The 19,887-nt window shown below is 37.9% G+C and overlaps 1 long non-coding RNA gene across 3 annotated transcripts in view; it reads right to left on the minus strand.

The window, feature by feature from the left end:
- Positions 1-240: 240 nt before the first annotated feature.
- The window catches only part of LOC124607269, a 101,598-nt gene continuing 81,951 nt past the window's right edge, over positions 241-19,887 (minus strand). Inside the window, exons 2-5 of one of the 3 annotated variants that reach the window (XR_006978797.1) lie at positions 10,094-10,203; positions 9,125-9,412; positions 2,839-2,941; positions 241-1,513 (exon numbers count right to left, since the gene is read on the minus strand). This is a non-coding gene — a long non-coding RNA (uncharacterized LOC124607269). Of the gene's footprint in view, positions 1,575-2,838; positions 2,942-9,124; positions 9,413-10,093; positions 10,204-19,887 lie in introns of all 3 variants that reach the window. The other 2 variants (XR_006978799.1, XR_006978798.1) reach the window with 2 other exon arrangements.

Raw genomic sequence — 19,887 nt, forward strand, 5'->3', positions numbered from 1 at the left:
GGTCACACTCTTGATCACTTGAAAAAAATACTTTATTTAACTGGTTCCTCTTCAGCTACACTTTTCGAATAGTGTGTTCCACACTTCACCTTGACTATACAAGTATTGACCTGAAGGAATGATTATGTTTCATTGTCCGCCCCACCGTAGCTGAGTGGACAGCACGCTGACTTGTCATGTTGCGCGGGGGGGGGGGTTGATTCCCATTTGGGTTGGAGATTTTCTCCACTCAGGGACTGAGTGTTACTGTCATCTCCATCATCACCATTTCATCCTCATCGATGTGCAAGTCGCTGAAGAGTGATGTCACCTCAAAAGACTTGAACCAGGCGATCAGGTCTACCCGCCGGGAGGCCCTCGCCACACGATGTTTCATTACATTGCATGAAAAGCTACTGAAGCTCCCTCAGCAGTGAGATGATTTTCTTCTTCTTTTGCAGTGACACTATTCTCATGTTTTGTGCAAAAAGACATCATACTTTGTGACAAAGTGTATTGCAGAACATCATATTGACTCCCATTGTAGACTCAAGAAGTACTTTTACACAATGTGCAAAATACGTTATCGCTTTACTATTCTAATTTCAGAAATGGAAACTTAGCTTTAGTCAGTAAATATGTACTTTCTTTTTGGCATTTATATGAAATGTTTGCAATATGCAACATCAAGTAAGGTTAGATGTGACTCTTTAAATCCATTAAAACCACATTTTTAAATGTGGTGAGCTGAAGCAATAGGCAATGCACAAAGAAAGTGGAAGTGATGAACTGCTTGCCATGTGAAAGCTTTAAGTAGTACCAACAAAAGGATTTCAAAAATCATCCATGGTTTAGTTTGGTTTAATCAACAGGAGTATTTTCTTTATTCTTTGGGTATGACCACGTTTATTCTCCTTTTGGTTATGCTACATCTCTCTTGAAAATGCACCTTTCAAAATATAAGGGACAGTTAATGAGAAACAGGACAGTATATGCCCTGGTATGTATTTTGTCAGGACAAGGGAACACTTGAGCTAAAATAAAGGATGATCTGATAAAATGCAGGACATCTTCACACAGTGCCAGATATTATTTCCAGGCAAAATTTGCACATACGTAAAGTCACTTAAAACAGAAATCTTACTAAACTGTACACTCAACTCCAAAAATGGCAGCTTACTAGATACACAGGAAGCATATACAAATAAAATAAAGAAGGAAAAATTACATTTACCTTTACATAAAAAATACATATATCTCTACATAAAAAGAAATTTGAATTGGCAGCTTCACGTACACGTTTCTGCAACACTTATATACTCGTACAACATGACTTCTCAATTACTAGCTTCACATTTCTTTTTTTAATTTTGCTTTTCATATGCACAAAAACTAGTCCAAATTGCGTAAAGGAAGTTGATTTCAGTAATATGCATGTTCGTCCAGTTATCTTCAATTACTTCATCTAAAAGACACTTGCACTACAAAACCATATTTCAGTGCACTTCAAAACAGCCATGCCCTCATTTGCAACCTATGGCAACAAGGAATCTGTTGTTTAGCTCTCACTGATTGCCTTGGTTCACTGGTCACTTCTTAAATTTTTCAGTTGTTATTATACATAATGGAACAGAGAAAAAATCAAAAAGAAAAATGTAATTTATGTTTGCTTGCACAAAGACATACAGAACAAATTCAGCAAAAATGCTTCCCCATACCCATTCTACTCCTACATTAGTACTTTTGAGAAGTCAGGAATTGTTAACAGTCAGCAACAACATGATTTCAGCGAATATTGTTTATTGTCAACCATTTCCATTAATTTTCATTATACCAACACATTTTTTCATTTACATAACTATTGATTGTAACTCTTATATTTTTCTTATATCCATCAGGTTCGCAGTCGGAACATCTCAAAGTTATCTTACCCCTTGCTGTAAATAAGTACTGTTCGGCATAATGAATATAAACGGTTGTGAAATGAATATGGATGTGCAGAACTGAAAACATTCATATTCAGTCCACACATACAAAATTTTCAACTTCTTATCAAAGGCATTTGAAACATTAATACCCATGTTGTGGAGATAATGAGTTGTAGATAGGCACAACAAAAACCCTTAGCAAATATGCGTTTTATATATAGCTTGAGACACACAGCCCGTAAAAATTTTATTACTGGTGTGGTCTCATAAACATCCACTTTCATTTACCTATGTACCTGTAAACTGATAAACAGTTCGCCTCCTCTGATCAAAATCCATTTCAAAATGTAATGGAGACAGTAAGTAAAGTTTTTAAAGTATATGAAGTTCCAGTTTGAAGTTTTCTATTCACAACAATATTAATTTTATGAATAGATTTTCCATAATAACCACTGTCCATTTGCTGACAATAGGTTTACACTATGACAATTCATCAATCTTAACATTCTAATTTTCATAAAATAATCTAGGGCATACCCACTTTCTTATAAATAAAACATAATTTTTCCCATATATGACCATAATTCATTAATAAAGCATAATAATTCCTTAAATACAGTCAGTATTCAAACATGTTACTCTCTATTGAAGTAGAAAGAACATGAATATGAAACACATTAAATGTTGTTACTATCAGAAGTACTTTCTATTTTGAAACTGTAAATTTCAACTTCATGTAAGAAAACTTGAGATTACTTTTCACTTCCCAGTAATACATGTGAATAAATTTTCCATGTTACAGTGATATTATTCTGAATAAAGTTTAGCACTTGTGCCCTTATTACTGAATGGAGAGAGAACAGAATGACAGAAGAAGGTAACATGGAAAGATGAAATGCAGAAGAATGAAAAACAGAAAATAGTTCAGTACCTTGTGATAGCCAGATAAATATCTTGAAAAGGATTCATGAACCCCTTAGGGCTCACATGCTAATGTTCATTCAAATCGCCGTCGCCTTTTGCATCATCTGTTTCTATTAAAGAAATGATATTTGCATGTACTTGTGATACATCTTTCCCTCAAAATTTTAGCAAAATAAAGCATTGACACACAAACCATTTTCCTTTTAACACATTTCTTTGCAACTTTGCATGTAAACCTACTGCCTTGTATGCTGTACACATATTACCCCACATTATAATTTCCAGTATCCTCAAACAGTTAACAAAATAATAATGATTTCCAATACCAGTAAAGTTAAATAGAACTCAGTCATTATGAGACAGAATCAACATCATGAAACTTTCATCATTTACCTTACAGATGTTTTTAATATGTCCATCTGCTAACTCCTTACGTTTGCTGTCATACTCTTTCTTTAGTAACATTAAATGGGTTCTCTTCCACATTTTGTTACTTTCAGCAGCATATAAGCCTACATTAGGTGGAATCTTCTCAATGACAGAGCTATCTGTCTCTTTACTTGACTTTTTTGTATAAGTAAATTACTGTCCTCACATAATGATTCCTGTATTTGGGTGTTCTATACTTTAAAGATTCACATCCTCTTTAAACAAACCAGTAGTTTCTAATTTAACCAGTCCCATATATTCCTCATCCCATATATCAAATATATTTTTGCATGGTCTCTTTGTACTAACGTACCTTCTACTTTCTTTTAATTCAAACACCTTACCATTACTATTTTGTACTACACATGTACTGTTCACTCTGTCTCTGTTTACTAAATCATCTTTCTGCTTTATCATTTTACACAACCTTTCATTAGCTTTTTCAATTTTGTCCACTACACTGTACATCTTCTAATTGATTGCTGCAGCATTTGCATAATTAAATGTTGTTTCCTCTTCACACAGCTCCCCACTTATAAGCTTTCCATTATTGACACAGTTTTGCTTCATATTAAATTACTTTCCAATCACCACTAATCAATAATATTTTATTCCAAGATCAGGTTTGAGTCATGGGCTAAGTATTACTAAACACCTAGCCACCATGTAATGGAATATTTGTTGGCAAAATAATCCTATAGAAAAACTTGATACAACCACCCAAACAACAAGTGTCAAGAATACGTTTTCAGTGCTTTCACAAGCTAGTCCACTTCATGCCACAACAAGTAGCATTTTATATCAAAAGTTGCAAGCCTGTTAAACTTTCACAGGATCAAGGTGACATTATTTGTATGATGTGACGTGACATAATGGTTAGGGCATTGAACTTTTATTTGAGAGGAACTTCATTCAACCATCCAGCAACAAAGATTTAGATTTCTCGTGGTTTCTTTAAATTATATGAGACAAATGTTTTGGTTCATATGAAAATGATGTGACATGTTTCTGTGCCCATCTTTTTACAGTCTGAGCTTTTTCTCCATCTATAGTGATAATGCTATTGACAAGATGTTAAACCATAATCTTCCTGTTCATCTGGTGAGGTTAGGTGTATGTATTTTATTTATTTATTCACCAGACCCATGAACATTAGAGTTGGCTGTTTCCTGTCATGGTAGAAATATCTCCTGCTTCAGATACATTGCTGTTTAAAGTGATATGTAGTTATTGCATCTGAAACTCTTAATGATGACATATTAACTGACTGAAAACAGTTGATGAGCCACCAATCTATTACTGTTTACTAATAACATTTGGCTATGTGTGATTTCTTTGTTGCTCTGCATGCATATTTGTAACTTAGTTGCAGCTTGCCAATTATGAGTTGAACGATTCAGGCGTTTACAGGATATATATCTTTAGTAGTGCAGGGTCGTAAGGATGTAAGTCACTTTTTGGTCAATTATGGTTTGTTAAATGACAATGACAAGGAAAACCCAAGCTTTAGTGTGGTATAAAGGGCTTACATCAGGGTGCAAAACAAGGCCTACTGAATCAAATGGGCACTGTGCCTTAAGTCATATTTGCTAACATTTGTTGTGAATTAAGGGCTTATGTCGACTTATGCCCTTAGTATCAGCAGTGTATTATAAGCTGAATAAGTTTTATGTTGACGTATGCCCTTTGTAACACACAAGGTGCCATTTTAGGCCCCTTACTTTTTCTTGTGCATATCAGTGACCTTTCATCAGTAACATTACCAGAAGCCAAGTTTGTTTTGTTTGCCGATGATACAAACATTGCAATAAATAGCAAATCAAGTGTAGATCAGCTAATAAAATATTTTTGGACATTAATCACTGCTTCCTAGCCAATTATTTGTCACTAAACTTTGAAAAAACACACTTCATGCAGTTCAGAAATTGTAAGGGGTGTCCCACGAGTATATGCCTAACATATGATGACAAGCAGATAGAAGAAGTGGACAGTGTTAAATTCTTGGGATTACAGCTTGATAATAAATTCAACTGGGAGGAGCACACCACAGAACTGATGAAGCGTCTTAACAAATCTCTATTTGCAATGTGAATTGTCAGACATAGGGGATATAAAAATGAAAAAGCTGGCATACTATGCTTACTTTCATTCCCTAATGTCATATGGAATTATTTTTTGGGGTAATTCATCAAGCCAAGCAAAAGTTTTCCGGGCACAAAAACGTGCAGTAAGAGTTATATGTGGTGTGAACTCAAGAACATCCTGCAGAAGCCTGTTTAGGGAACTATATTTATTCCTTAATGAAATTTGTCATTAAAAATATAACTTTTTCAAACCAACAGCTCAATTCATGGAATCAATACTAGAAATAAGAATAATCTTCACAAGGATCTAAAGTCACTTAGTCTTGTACAAAAAGGTGTGCATTATTCAGGAACACACATTTTCAATAACTTCCCAGCAGCCATAAAAAGCTTAACAACCAATGACATTCAGTTTAAGAGAAGCCTAAAGGATTTATTGGTGGCCAACTCCTTCTACTCAATTGAAGAATTTCTCAGTAGAACCAACTGATAACTTCTGCACAATTTAGTACAGTAATGCAGTAATGTGTTCATTGTAAATAAGTGTGTGTGTGTGTGTGTGTGTGTGTGTGTGTGTGTGTGTGTTTAAGTAAGTAGAGTCTAACTTATGCACCATTTCAGTGAAAAATAAGTATTGTAGTAGTTGTATTACACATTTATTACCTTATAAATTAATAAAAATACTTCTTTTATTTTAAATTCAGTACATAAGTATTTGTAAAATGATTCTTTCATATAGCATTCATTAAAAAAATGCTCATTCCACTTGGGACCTGTGGAATGGTACATTAGCTTATTTGTTTGAGTTGTAAATATTTGTCATGTATTGTTGCTTTTCTGACATGTTCTACATCCTGGAGGACCTCCTCACTATGGATAAATTGGAACGAAAGTAAATCTAATCTAATCTAAAACATTATTAATTTATATTTGGTATTCGGTAATCTTTCCACGTTTTGGCAATACTGTATTATTTGGGAAGTTTGTGCTATAAATATGTGCATTGTTGTTGCATTGTGAAAGAGGGAAGATTTAACATTCACTCATTATTGAATGTGTTCGATAGTGTTTACCCGTGGGAAGGAAATGGTTCATTCACTGCAGAAACAGACTGGCATTAACACAAGTAAGTGGATCTTTAAACTGATATAGTAGCTTCCATTTTGCAAGACTAAATAAACTGTAGTCATACAGACTGCTTTATAAAAGTTGTGTCAAATTGCACTTCCTGTAAAACTACAGAAACAATAATTGTGGATACTTAATACAAAACACATTAAATATATTATTGTTTATTTTTAGATGAAAGCAGTGATAACAATTTAACATTGTCTTCACCATTATCCGAACACAATAAAATACGGTATATAATGGAGGGAGCCCCTGACAAACTATCAATGAACAAACTAGCATCTTCACTGTTAGATATTTTGGATTATGATTGTGACTGTCATCAAGACAAGATATATGTACCAGGTTCAGAAAGTCAGAGCTGCCTAGATGATGAAATAATAATGAGAAGAAAAAGTCATGTTACTAAAAAACTGAAAGTCCCTCTTGATGATTCAGATCAGCAGCAAGAATACATTGCACAAAATATTCCTGCGAACCCTATGGTGGAGACATCTCTTTCAAGATATGGAGTTGAGCAGCCTTCTACAAGCAATGGCAGTGGTGAAGGTATGGCTATTCAATATCGTTGGGTTAGAGCACTGCGCAAAGAACGAGCTGTTCTTCTACATACTGGACAGTCGTACATTAATGTTAGTGGGAAGGGAGTACGTGCTAGAAAGATGAAACCTCTTAAATAGTGCAAAAATAAATGTTTTTTCATACTGGAAAATGATATTCCCAAAACTATTTTTTCGGAATACTGGGGTCTCGGTATCAATGTTAAAAGAGTTGCATTTATAGCAAAGCGTGTCACTACTAAACATGTGGCAACCAGGAGACCAGAAAGGAAACATGTTCTAGAAACAGGAATATTACCCATGAATAATGTTTTGAAATCAATGGTCAAAGGAAACCTGTATGCAAACACTGTTCCCTCAGCACACTGGATAAGCATGAGAAATTTGTTAGACACGCCATTAAAAATAAGACGAAGCGCTACTGGAATACCCCGCCAGTAAAGGGCATGGAAAACATACTCTGAAACGTAATATGAGTGAGGAAGAATTGAATGAAGTAAGAGCTCATTTATTGTCTTTCCCTTCGTATGACAGTCATTACACCAGAAGGAGCAATGACAAGAGATATCTCCCTTCTCATCTGAATTTGCAAATTATGTACCAGTTATACACAGAGAACAAAGCAAAACCTGTATCCAGATTTATCTACGAAAGGGAATTTCATGCCTTGAAACCCTCCTTCAAAAAACCCGAAGTAGATATATGCCACAAATGTGACGTCTTACATATGAAAATAGAAGTTGCAAAAGAAACCGGTAATGCAGCAGATCTACAAAGGTACTTGGCCGAACAAAAACTATATCAAGAGGCAGCTGACTTTGCTTATTTATCAAAAGCAAAAGACAATGATATGTGTGAGCAAGATGATTCTAAAAAAACATTTCAGCTTTTATCTGCAGCAATGCGTTCCTACACCATGCCTTGATTCTTCTGTAGCTTTCTACAAATGTCAGCTGTGGACATTTAATTTGACAGTACATGACAATTGTACAGGACAATCCACCAACTATGTGGCATGAAGCTTTAGCTGGTGGGGTAGGAAATGAAATTGCTTCGTGCTTATACATGCATTTGGCTACACATGTGGGGGTCAAAATAAAAACTCCCATATTGCAGCAATGTTCATTAAGGCTTTGAGAGACTTCCATCACATCAAGGTCATCAATCATAAATGCCTAGTTGCTGGACAGAAGCACATGGAATGTGACATTAACCATTCCACGATAGAGAAACAGAGGAAAAAAATTCAAGGTTTGAGTTTACTATCCTCATGATTTGTACCAGTTGCCAAGGAGCACTGGCAAAAAACTACAATTAAATGTTATTTAATTAAACAAGATCAGTTTTATGACTTTGCTGGACCGCTCAAATCTTGTTTGATTTCTAGAAAGAAAAACACAGATTAATAACATTACTCATGGCATGCTGTTCAATGGCTCCAGTATACTAACAATGAAGGAATGGTCAACTACAAGAATTCCTTGGGTGACGAACCTTTCAAGACGTTGAGTTTCAGAAGAAGGGGCAGGCCATCAGTGGACCAAGTGGAAAGGAAATACAAATTACTCATGTCTGTATCCAGTGAAAAGGAGGAGGATTTACTTGACCTACTGCCTCTTACACCACCAGTGTTTCATAACTTTCATAAAAGTCTTCCTACAGATCGTGATACAATTGCACAAGATCCAGATCTAACTGAAATTGACTAGGAGTAGCATTCTTGTCATATCCTGTTTGATTTATTTATAACATCAGGCTGATTTCTGGAATAACTGAATCCACAATATTGTTCTTGTTCATAAAATTCATAATGTGTTGTTATAGAAATATTTACACAGTATATACTTCCTTGTTTAATATTTAGTGTGCCTCATATAATGTTGTCTGAATGTGGTAACAATTTGCAAATAAAGTTGTTTCATGTCACAGTCATTGAGGTCATAAAATTATTATGGAATGGGCTGCAGCACATATCTACATTTACGGGATGGAAAGAGGGGAAAAATAAACTTACGAGCCCAAGGAAATTTGGGCCATAAAATAGGGAATATTTACTATGTAATAATGTGCTGTTAGTTTAAATACATACCTATTTGGATTTTAGAGTGGATTGTGGTCTTTGCTGTAGCTCTCCTCAAAAAAAAGTTTATAGTTTTGACGTGAGCCCCTTTGACCCTGCACCAAAGATATGCCACAGTCTTACAGCATGTTAGAAGCAACAGTGTTTTTCATTCATTCTTCGTCTGTGAAGACTTATTTATTTATTTATTTATTTTCAGCCAGTGGCATTTCAAGCTCTTCTCTGATACAAAGATTCTCATCAGTCCAGCTTCATATATTGGTTACCAAATAATTTGCATAATGTAACAGCATTCTCCTGTTTAGAGAGAATAATAATTAGAGATTAACATATCTTCTCTAATTGTAAAAATCATAAATTAAAGTAAATCCTTGCCGGGGGACCACAAAGGGTAGCTCAGGATGCTAATTGGAAAGGTTTTCTTTATTGATCATATTGGTGCCTATCCTTCCTAAAGAATATGTGCAGCTGGAAAGGATTGTGATTAGTAGGTATAGAGCATTTTTTATTCTGAAGGAAGGATGAGGGTGAAACTCCTCTTGCAAGTAAAACCAAAAGAATGGCCAACTAGGTATCCATTTGAAGGACAGATTTGTCAATAGTGATTAACACCCTACTTTCCTTAAAGATTGAGAGAGTTAATGTAGGACTTCACCTCACAGACGGGTGATCAGAAACCATTCACTACCATTTCTTCTTTCATTGCTGGCCATATATTCGACTGGAATATCACTCTACCACCAGGAATCAAACTAGCTCACTTCCGGTCAGCAGCCTCCCCTCTATTGTCAATCAAAAATCTCAGCTATGGAGGTAACCTTTTTTAACTAAGAGATTATAGCACAGCTGACAATGTGATAGAAATGCTGTGTATTTGGACTATTTTTTCATCTTTCTGTCTCACTAGACAGGCCTTACATAAGCTCCTGCTTCAAGCCAGAAAATATTTTACAGTTACTGTTAGTTTCACTAACTTACATTACATCTGATGAATCTCATTTTCTTATAAAAGTTTCGACTGCAACCTGAAGAGGAACTGCACTGCTTCCACCACCTCTGTATCCAACTGCACTGTCACATCCAACTTCCTGTGGAAATTGAGAAGAACTTTGAACTGATTTACTTAGGTTGTTAAAGGACTTACAGTTTATCATGTACTTCAAAACAGAGCGTAAAGGGTGTACTACTCTTTCTTGATGTGAAAGAGTGTAATAAGCTTACTGACATCCCTCCCAAGCAGAACAATTGTACGCTGTGTGTATTAACCATGAAGCCATATGTTACAAATCATGCAGGAATCTAGAGTTCTAACTGTGTAAAGTACATTATATGTTTAGAGACAATAGCTTTTAGAAAAGAACAGTTCTAAGAACGGTGGTGAATGACCTGCACAAGCAGAAATGCTTCAGGAAGAAGAAGAAGAATTATGGCAACATGTAAAAAAGCCAACGGCAAAGAGCAGTTGGAGTAAAAGCACCTCCATTATGCACACATGCAGGGAATTGGTGAACATGTGGGAAACATTCTCCACCAATTGGTTATTAGGTCAGTCTATCAAAGACAGGGCTGTACTGAAGGCATGGCGGGACCCCACCAAGGGTGCAGGCAAAGAGGGGGCATAGCTCTGGCAGTTCTGTCAATGACAAAGGGTCACTTCAGTATGACTCTGTTCAAAGCATGAACAAAGCCAGAGGTGTATTCACCTCCATGAAAGATGCTGTTGACAAGATGCACATGGGAGGAAACTATGAAGTCCATGTGGACTAGTATACTAACGAGAAGCACACTGTCTTGTGTGAACATTGTAATGCTTTACTAAGCAGGGCATTGTTGTGCTGTGGTGTGGGGGTATTCAGCTGGGCTACTGTGGGGCCTGGGGCCTATAGTAGTAATCAAAGGCACCATGACAGCCATCTATTACATGAATATTATTGCGGGCACCTGCATCCCACCATCCCTGACAGCAATGGCATCGACTATTAGAACAACTGTCCATGTCGCTTGGCCAGAATTGTGCTACAGTGGCTTGAGAAGCTGGAGAATTCTGACCAGTGCGACTGGATATTACAGTGTGTGTGTGTGTGTGTGTGTGTGTGTGTGTGTGTGTGTGTGTGTGCGCGCGCGCGTGTTCACTAACATTGTGGACTTACAGAAAGAGGTTCCTTTTTTTGGATCATCAGTGAAGTGGCTCCCATAAGTGACTGTGAATCCAAGATCGTGCCTAGTTTTACATCGTAAATAAAGAAGACTTCCTGTGGCTTCATGATAAGGAAATTTGATGTGTTAACTCTCGTGATTTTCTTCGCTTGCCTTCTCCTTTGGAGCTAGGGGAGCCTTGCAGTCAGTTATACTGAACTTTTACAGTATTTTCTTCTCATACAGTTCTTATTCCAGAAATATTCATCATCTGTCCTAATCATTTGTATCCGTTGGTATATATCTGGATTTTATACCACGGACGTTTCAAAGTTCTTCTCAAGTTTCTTCAACATGATTCCCATTTTCTCCACACTTTTCCTGTAATTATTCCATCACCCACATGTACAGCTATGTACATTTCTTCAGTTATGTTTCTAGATAGGCGCTGATCTGACTACAAGTTCTTCTGTTTTTAGGAAACCTGAATTTACTTTATAGGCAATGTCATTTGATTCTTCACTAGTAACGGGAGTTTCCTTTGAAATTTCTTTTGTCACTCATACAAGACATACTGATACAATACTTCTTCTTTCTGCATCAGACAATCTGTAGACAAATGGATTATAACCAGCCAAAAATTTTTGATTTATTTCTGTCTTCAAATTTCTTCAAATAGTGTAGATTTTTTGTAAAAACTCCGAAAGCTTGAAGTCTTAACAGTTCTGATCTTGTCCCAAAATATTTTTCAACAGGTGTGACACGTTGATGTTAGTTGGGCTTCTATTGATTAACTTGTAACTTTAAGCATGTCTTTTCCCCATAGCTCTTTCTTCAGTTACTGCAAAGATCATAGCTCGCGCGTTGTTCGTTATTGTTAAATTTAGTTGCTCTTCTTCCCAATTGAGTTGGAGTACTATATTCTAGGACCAGTGATGGCTGCTGTATAAGAGCAAAAGAGCATGTATACACCCTAATGTTCGACAACTTGCAGAGTTACTTTTCTTTGAATGTTGTTAAACATAACGTAGATGCTGCAATCTGAAAGATATAGCACTTAAATATATTGCATTGCAGCTCCTCTAGACTCTGTGAAAATTGGCATCAGCATCGCAAACACATCATCATTTGTGCACATTTTAAGGAGCTTTTGTGCATGTGCAACTCGCGTGATGCATGCCTTACAGCCCAAATGCAAACAGATTTGATAAACTACGTGCACAGCTCATGATGTGCACAGCTGGCCCTTGTCACTCAACTAGAAGTTCACATCAGTGCCACCAGGTGGTAGTGCACTGCAGCAGACTTTTAACCCCATTCACTCAGCATAAATCCTGCTAGATGATAGCACACTCCTCATATATGTTAATTCACTCACTACGTACTGTAGTAAAATTAGATTGGACATCAGTGTATGATAAAGTTGTACTGACAGTAAACCTATCTTGTGGGTATCTGAATGAGTTGTGGTATATTAAGCATGCATTTTATCATACAGTAATTCGCTTGAAGAACTCAGAATCATAAGGGCCTAAAGCACATCACCATCCATTGTGAAATTTTATCATTTATTCATGCTTCAGAAATATTTTGATCTTCTGGTGAGTCACATTTACCTCTGCTGTAGGCCCACATTTTATATATGAAAATTACGAAAAACTCTATCACTTATTTTTCTGATACTCATTTAAATGTGTAATTAATGGCAGTGTGCTTTAGACTTTATGGATCTCAGTGCCTCATTTGTGTTCTACTCAAGTGTCCATGTTGGTAGATATTACTACTTGAGTTTAATCATTTCCGCAAATGGCACTTTGTTTGTGGAGTTAGTTGTTTACTGTGCGAGGATTGGCACCCATGTGCAGTGTAAACATAGACTGTGTTGATTGTATTTTAAATGTCAACAGTAAAGTAAAGTTGTGAGGACAGGTCGTGGGAAGTGCATAGGTAGTTCAGTTGGTAAGAGCACTTGCCTGCAAAAGGCAAAGGCCCCGAGTACAAGTCTCAGTCTGGCACACAGTTTTAATCTGGCAGGAAGGTTCATATTAGCGTACACTCTGCTGCAGTGTGAAAATCTCATTCTGGGAACAGAAAAGTAGATTATCATTAAAAGTTAGCAGCAAAGGCACTAGGGCATCCGAGAACAGATCCTTTCATTGAGAGAGTGACAAAATTGAGTAAATGTGACTATAAGTAAACATTTAACAAGGAAGTGTACATTTAGCACAAGTTGCTGTGTGGGTGCAGCGTACGAATATCTGATTTTCAGCCCAGAAGTAACTTTGTGAACTAATACATCTGTTCAGATGTTGTGCATTTGTTAAAAAAAATTGGAAAAAGCGTGAAAACTCCCACTTACACAAAAATGCGAAATGGAGAGTTGTGAAAGCTTACATATTATTTCATTATTGCTCCAAACTATTCTTAATTATGTACAAATCAACAAAATTCCACAAAAAATTCTTTCTTTTGTCAGGTAAGTTATGCATGTTATTATTATTACTGGCAGTGGCTGTAGTATAAACTTGTTGATAAACACAAGTGCTATACAGTGAAAACTATTAATTTCACACTTTCTAATTTATCTGAATCTAAAAGTTTGTGAACACCCAGAATGTATACTCTCAAGCCACAAGTGTCTAGTACAATTGCTTTTCCTACACAACAATTCTTAAACCCATGACTGGTGTTCTTGTCACCACCATCACATCTTATTTTTAATAGTTTGAGATTGAACTGATTTTCACTTTCCAACACACATTTCCTTATGAATCTTTCAACCTCTGACCTATATCTTACTCTCTCTCTCTCTCTCTCTCTTTTTCCCCAACATATCAATATGTATTATTTGGAATGGTATTGTTGCTCTTTCTCTCATGATGAAAAATGCCTTTCTTGTTAGCTTAACTCTCACACAAGCTTCACACAGTTTCTCAGCTAAGCATGAACTATAAGGAAAACCATTACACATTTTCTTGGTCTTTGAACTTCAACTAATGGCTGGATAACCTTGCTCCTGATTTCTTGTTAATTTCTTAGAATACATTTATGGGTTTATGTTACTTTAGAATGAATATTTTTCTTTACAAATTTGAACAGATTGTTTAACAAAACTGTGCAATTTTTTCAGTAATAACATTCATGGAAATCAGATTTTTGTTCAGTTTAGAAACACAGGTAAGGTCCTTCATAATACAGTTTTCACCCAAAGAGTTTTCTCTTGCCACTATCTTCATTGGCCGTCTTGTTTGGCAACTTCAACAACAATGTCATAACCTCTCACATATTTTAACTTGTCTACTTCATTACAGACATGACCTGTGCATGCACTATAAGGAACCATGCCCATTTCTTCCTTCTCATTAAATTCTTCTGAATTTTTTTCTTCGTTGCAATCATATGTAATAAGTACACTGTTTTTTTCTTACATTCTTCGCTGATGACTTCTTTCTTGTTCTCTTCAGTGACATCATCTTTCTTGTGCTCTTGAGTGATGTCTTCTTTCTTGTTTCCTTCAATGACTGGATAGTTTTCGATATGTTCTAATGGGAAAAATGCTATTTTTGTGTTGTCTTTGTTCTTAAAATAATAGTCTTCTGTGGTTGTTCTTTTACAGAGAGGACAGGGCTTGAAAGGTCTCATTCTTCGTTCTGGAAGTTTTGTGTGTGTTAAGTATCACTACTCTTCTCTGTGATAATATTTTTTCCATTTAGAACAGTGTTCTTTCTTCGTAGGGTTCTTGTTTTATTTTGGGAAATGTCTATGTCCACCACAGTTGTTACAGATCAGATCGATTCTTTTGTTTTTGTTAAAATGAACATCAAAAGTAACACTCTCTTCTTGATAGTTATTTTTAAGTCGTTTCTCTTCTGTTATGAGCGCTGCAGCTTGACTTTCCACAGTCTTCTCACCACTTGATGACGAATCCTACGCTAGAGATAAAAGTTTGAATTCACCTGGCAAAACAGACAGTACCTTGTGTATGAGGATAGTGGAAAATCTCTTCTCACACAAGATGGTTCAATTGAAATGTTATATTCTCTAGAGCTCTGACACTACTAGGTACCTCTCTAGTTTTGTAAAATTTGAAACTATGAAATTATTGAAGCATCTGCCTAGTTCTTCGAGAGGTATCTATTTTGTATGTTACTTTGTATGTTACATGTATACCCATGGAAGTTTCACAACAAAACACACAGGACTTTACTTTATTGACAATTGTTTTTGTTGTGTAACGTTTTACCTTGTTGACTTTTCTTCTTTTTTTTCTTTTAAGAATAGAAATAATGTTGTCAGCTCCACAGTTTTTTTTATTAAATTAACTTTTTGAAACTAGCCAAGAAATTAATTTAATAAAAAATTGTGCAATTGACAGTTGATTGTTTCTATTCTTAAAATGTGCTTCACAGCTGCTGATTGACAGCCTTGAATCAAACTCATTTTTTTTCTGTCACATTTTTCTTGTGATTCATTTCCATGCACATCACACAGATCTTGTGTAGTAAATAGTATTCTAAACAAAAGCGCTGGCAGGTCGATAGACACACAAACAAACACAAACATACACACAAAATTCTAGCTTTCGCAACCAATGGTTGCCTCGTCAGGAAAGAGGGAAGGAGAAGGAAAGACAAAAGGATATGGGTTTTAAGGGAGAGGGTAAGGAGTCATTCCAATCCCGGGAGCGGAAAGACTTACCTTAGGGGGAAAAAAGGACAGGTATACACTCGCACACACACACATATCCATCCACACATACACAGACACAAGCAGACATTTGTAAAGGCAAAGAGTTTGGGCAGAGATGTCAGTCGGGGCAGATGTACAGAGGCAAAGATGAAGTTGAAAGACAGGTGAGGTATGAGCGGCGGCATATTGAAATTAGAAATTAGCGGAGATTGAGGCCTGGCGGATAGCGAGAAGAAAGGATATGCTGAAGGGCAAGTTCCCATCTCCGGAGTTCTGACAGGTTGGTGTTAGTGGGAAGTATCCAGATAACCCGGACGGTGTAACACTGTGCCAAGATGTGCTGGCCGTGCACCAAGGCATGTTTAGCCACAGGGTGATCCTCATTACCAACAAACACTGTCTGCCTGTGTCCATTCATGCGAATGGACAGTTTGTTGCTGGTCATTCCCACATAGAACGCTTCACAGTGTAGGCAGGTCAGTTGGTAAATCACGTGGGTGCTTTCACACGTGGCTCTGCCTTTGATCGTGTACACCTTCCGGGTTACAGGACTGGAATAGGTGGTGGTGGGAGGGTGCATGGGACAGGTTTTACACCGGGGGCGGTTACAGGGGTAGGAGCCAGAGGGTTGGGAAGGTGGTTTGGGGATTTCATAGGGATGAATGTCTTTCCGCCGTCCACCTAACCTTCGCAACCTCTTAGTTCATCCCTATGAAATCGCCAAACCACCTTCCCTACCCTCTGGCTCCTACCCCTGTAACCGCCCCCGGTGTAAAACCTGTCCCATGCACCCTCCCACCACCACCTATTCCAGTCCTGTAACCCGGAAGGTGTACACGATCAAAGGCAGAGCCACGTGTGAAAGCACCCACGTGATTTACCAACTGACCTGCCTACACTGTGAAGCGTTCTATGTGGGAATGACCAGCAACAAACTGTCCATTTGCATGAATGGACACAGGCAGACAGTGTTTGTTGGTAATGAGGATCACCCTGTGGCTAAACATGCCTTGGTGCACGGCCAGCACATCTTGGCACAGTGTTACACCGTCCGGGTTATCTGGATACTTCCCACTAACACCAACCTGTCAGAACTCTGGAGATGGGAACTTGCCCTTCAGCATATCCTTTCTTCTCGCTATCCGCCAGGCCTCAATCTCCGCTAATTTCTAATTTCAATTTGCCGCCGCTCATACCTCACCTGTCTTTCAACTTCATCTTTGCCTCTGTACATCTGCCCCGACTGACATCTCTGCCCAAACTCTTTGCCTTTACAAATGTCTGCTTGTGTCTGTGTATGTGTGGATGGATATGTGTGTGTGTGCGAGTGTATACCTGTCCTTTTTTCCCCCTAAGGTAGGTCTTTCCGCTCCCGGGATTGGAATGACTCCTTACCCTCTCCCTTAAAACCCATATCCTTTTGTCTTTCCTTCTCCTTCCCTCTTTCCTGACGAGGCAACCATTGGTTGCGAAAGCTAGAATTTTGTGTGTATGTTTGTGTTTGTTTGTGTGTCTATCGACCTGCCAGCGCTTTTGTTTGGTAAGTTTCATCATCTTTCTTTTTAGATATATTTTTCCCACGTGGAATGTTTCCCTCTATTATATTCAAATAGTATTCTAATTTTGACATCCCACATGACAAAAGTACAGCTGTCCTTAAGCACTTGCATATCAGGAAAGCTTCATTTTATGACATTTTAAAGTTTTTTGTTAAAATTTGCACCCATTGTTCTTTAGCTTGGATGTATTCAATTTATTGGAAAGCCGGCCGGTGTGGCCAAGCGGTTCTAGGCGCTTCAGTCTGGAACCGTGTGATTGCTCCGGTCGCAGGTTTGAATCCTGCCTTGGGCATGGATGTGTGTGATGTCCTTAGGTTAGTTAGGTTTAAGTAGTTCTAAGTTCTAGGGGACTGATGACCTCAGATGTTAAGTCCCATAGTGCTCAGAGCCATTTGAACCATTTTTTTTAATTGGAAAATTATAAGATACTCTCTATTGCTTTCTTCTTTCGCACAGACCAAAGATACAGACAAGCGCACACACTAAATGGACACCAAGAACATTAACCAATCAACTGATATGCTAGTGATAAATCTTTGAAGCACTGTTGACTTGGAATGGCATATTGTCAAAATATGCTAGTTATAAAACGAAGACAAAACATACGATAAATCCAATAAGGAGTACCCATAGTTCTACATTTATTGATTGCTATTGAGTTTCATCGTCACACTGAATGCCACGTCATTTTGACGTTACTTCTGGATAAGCCAAGTGTGATCTTAGATAGCCCCCCAGGAAACTTCATAGCCATTGATAAATGAACTTTGGAAATGTTATATTGGATTTCATCGCATTTAGTTGTTTTCATTTGATAGCTACCATGTTTTGACAGTATTCCATTTCAAGAAAGTGTCACATTAAAGATTTATCACCATTTTAAGGCAACGGTGCATTGAAGATTCATCACAAATGCATCACTCTTGGAATGATTTCTTACAATTAAATGTGAGTTATTGGCACATCACGGTAAAAACCTTTAGGAGATAAATAAAATTGCTGGTCATGTAACTCGCAGGAATGATATTTGTATCCTCGCTTGTCACAAATACACTACTGGCCATTAAAATTGCTACACCTTGAGGATGACGTGCTACCGATGCGAAATTTAACCGACAGGAAGAAGATGCTGTGATATGCAAATGATTAGCTTTTCAGAGCATTCACACAAGGTTGGTGCCATTGGCGACACCTACAATGTGCTGACAAGAAGAAAGTTTCCAAACGATTTCTCATACACAAACAGCAGTGACTGGTGTTTGCCTGGTGAAACATTGTGATGCCTCGTGTAAGGAGCAGAAATGCGTACCATCACATTTCCGAATTTGGTAAAGGTCGGATTGTAGCCTATCGCGATTGTGGTTTATCGTATCTCAACATTGCTGCTCGCGTTGGTCGAGATCCAATGACTGTCAGCAGAATATGGAATTGGTGGGTTCAGGAGGGTAATAAGGAATGCCATGCTGGATCCTAATGGCCTCGTATCACTAGCAGTCGAGATGACAGGCATCTTATCCATATGGCTGTAACGGATCGTGCAGCCATGTCTTGATCCCTGAGTCAACAGATGGGGACGTTTGCAAGACAACAACCATCTGCACGAACAGTTCGGTGACGTTTGGAGCAGTATGGACTATCAGCTCGGAGACCATGGCTGCGGTTACCCTCGACGCTGCATCACAGACAGGAGTGCCTGCGATGGTGTGCTCAACGACGTACCTGGGTGCACGAATGGCTAAAAGTCATTTTTTCGGATGAATCCAGGTTCTGTTTACAGCACCATGATGGTTGCATCCACGTTTGGCGACATCGCGGTGAACGCACATTGGAAGCGTGTATTCGTCATCGCCATACTGGCCTATCACCCGGCGTGATGGTATGGGGTGCATCTTGGTCACTTCTTGTTCGCATTGACGGCACTTTGAACAGTGGACGTTATATTTCAGATGTGTTACGACTTGTGGCTCTACCCTTCATTCGATCCCGATGAAACCCTACATTTCAGCAGGGTAATGCACGACCGCATGTTGCAGGTCCTGTACGGACCTTTCTGGATACAGAAAATGTTCGACTGCTGCCCTGGCCAGCACATTCTCCAGATTTCTCACCAATTGAAAATGTCTGGTCAATGGTGGCCGAGCAACTGGTTCGTCACAATACGCCAGTCACTACTCTTGATGAACTGTGGTATTGTGTTGAAGCTGCATGGGCAGCTGTACCTGTACACGCCATCCAAGCTACGTTTGACTCAATGCCCAGGTGTATCAAGGCCGTTATTACGGCCAGAGGTGGTTGTTCTGGCTACTGATTTCTCAGGATCTATGCACCCAAATTGCGTGGAAAAGTAATCACATGTCAGTTCTAGTATAATATATTTGTCCAATGAGA

This window comes from Schistocerca americana, chromosome 3 (assembly GCF_021461395.2).
Source record: "Schistocerca americana isolate TAMUIC-IGC-003095 chromosome 3, iqSchAmer2.1, whole genome shotgun sequence".
NCBI lineage: Eukaryota > Metazoa > Arthropoda > Insecta > Orthoptera > Acrididae > Schistocerca > Schistocerca americana.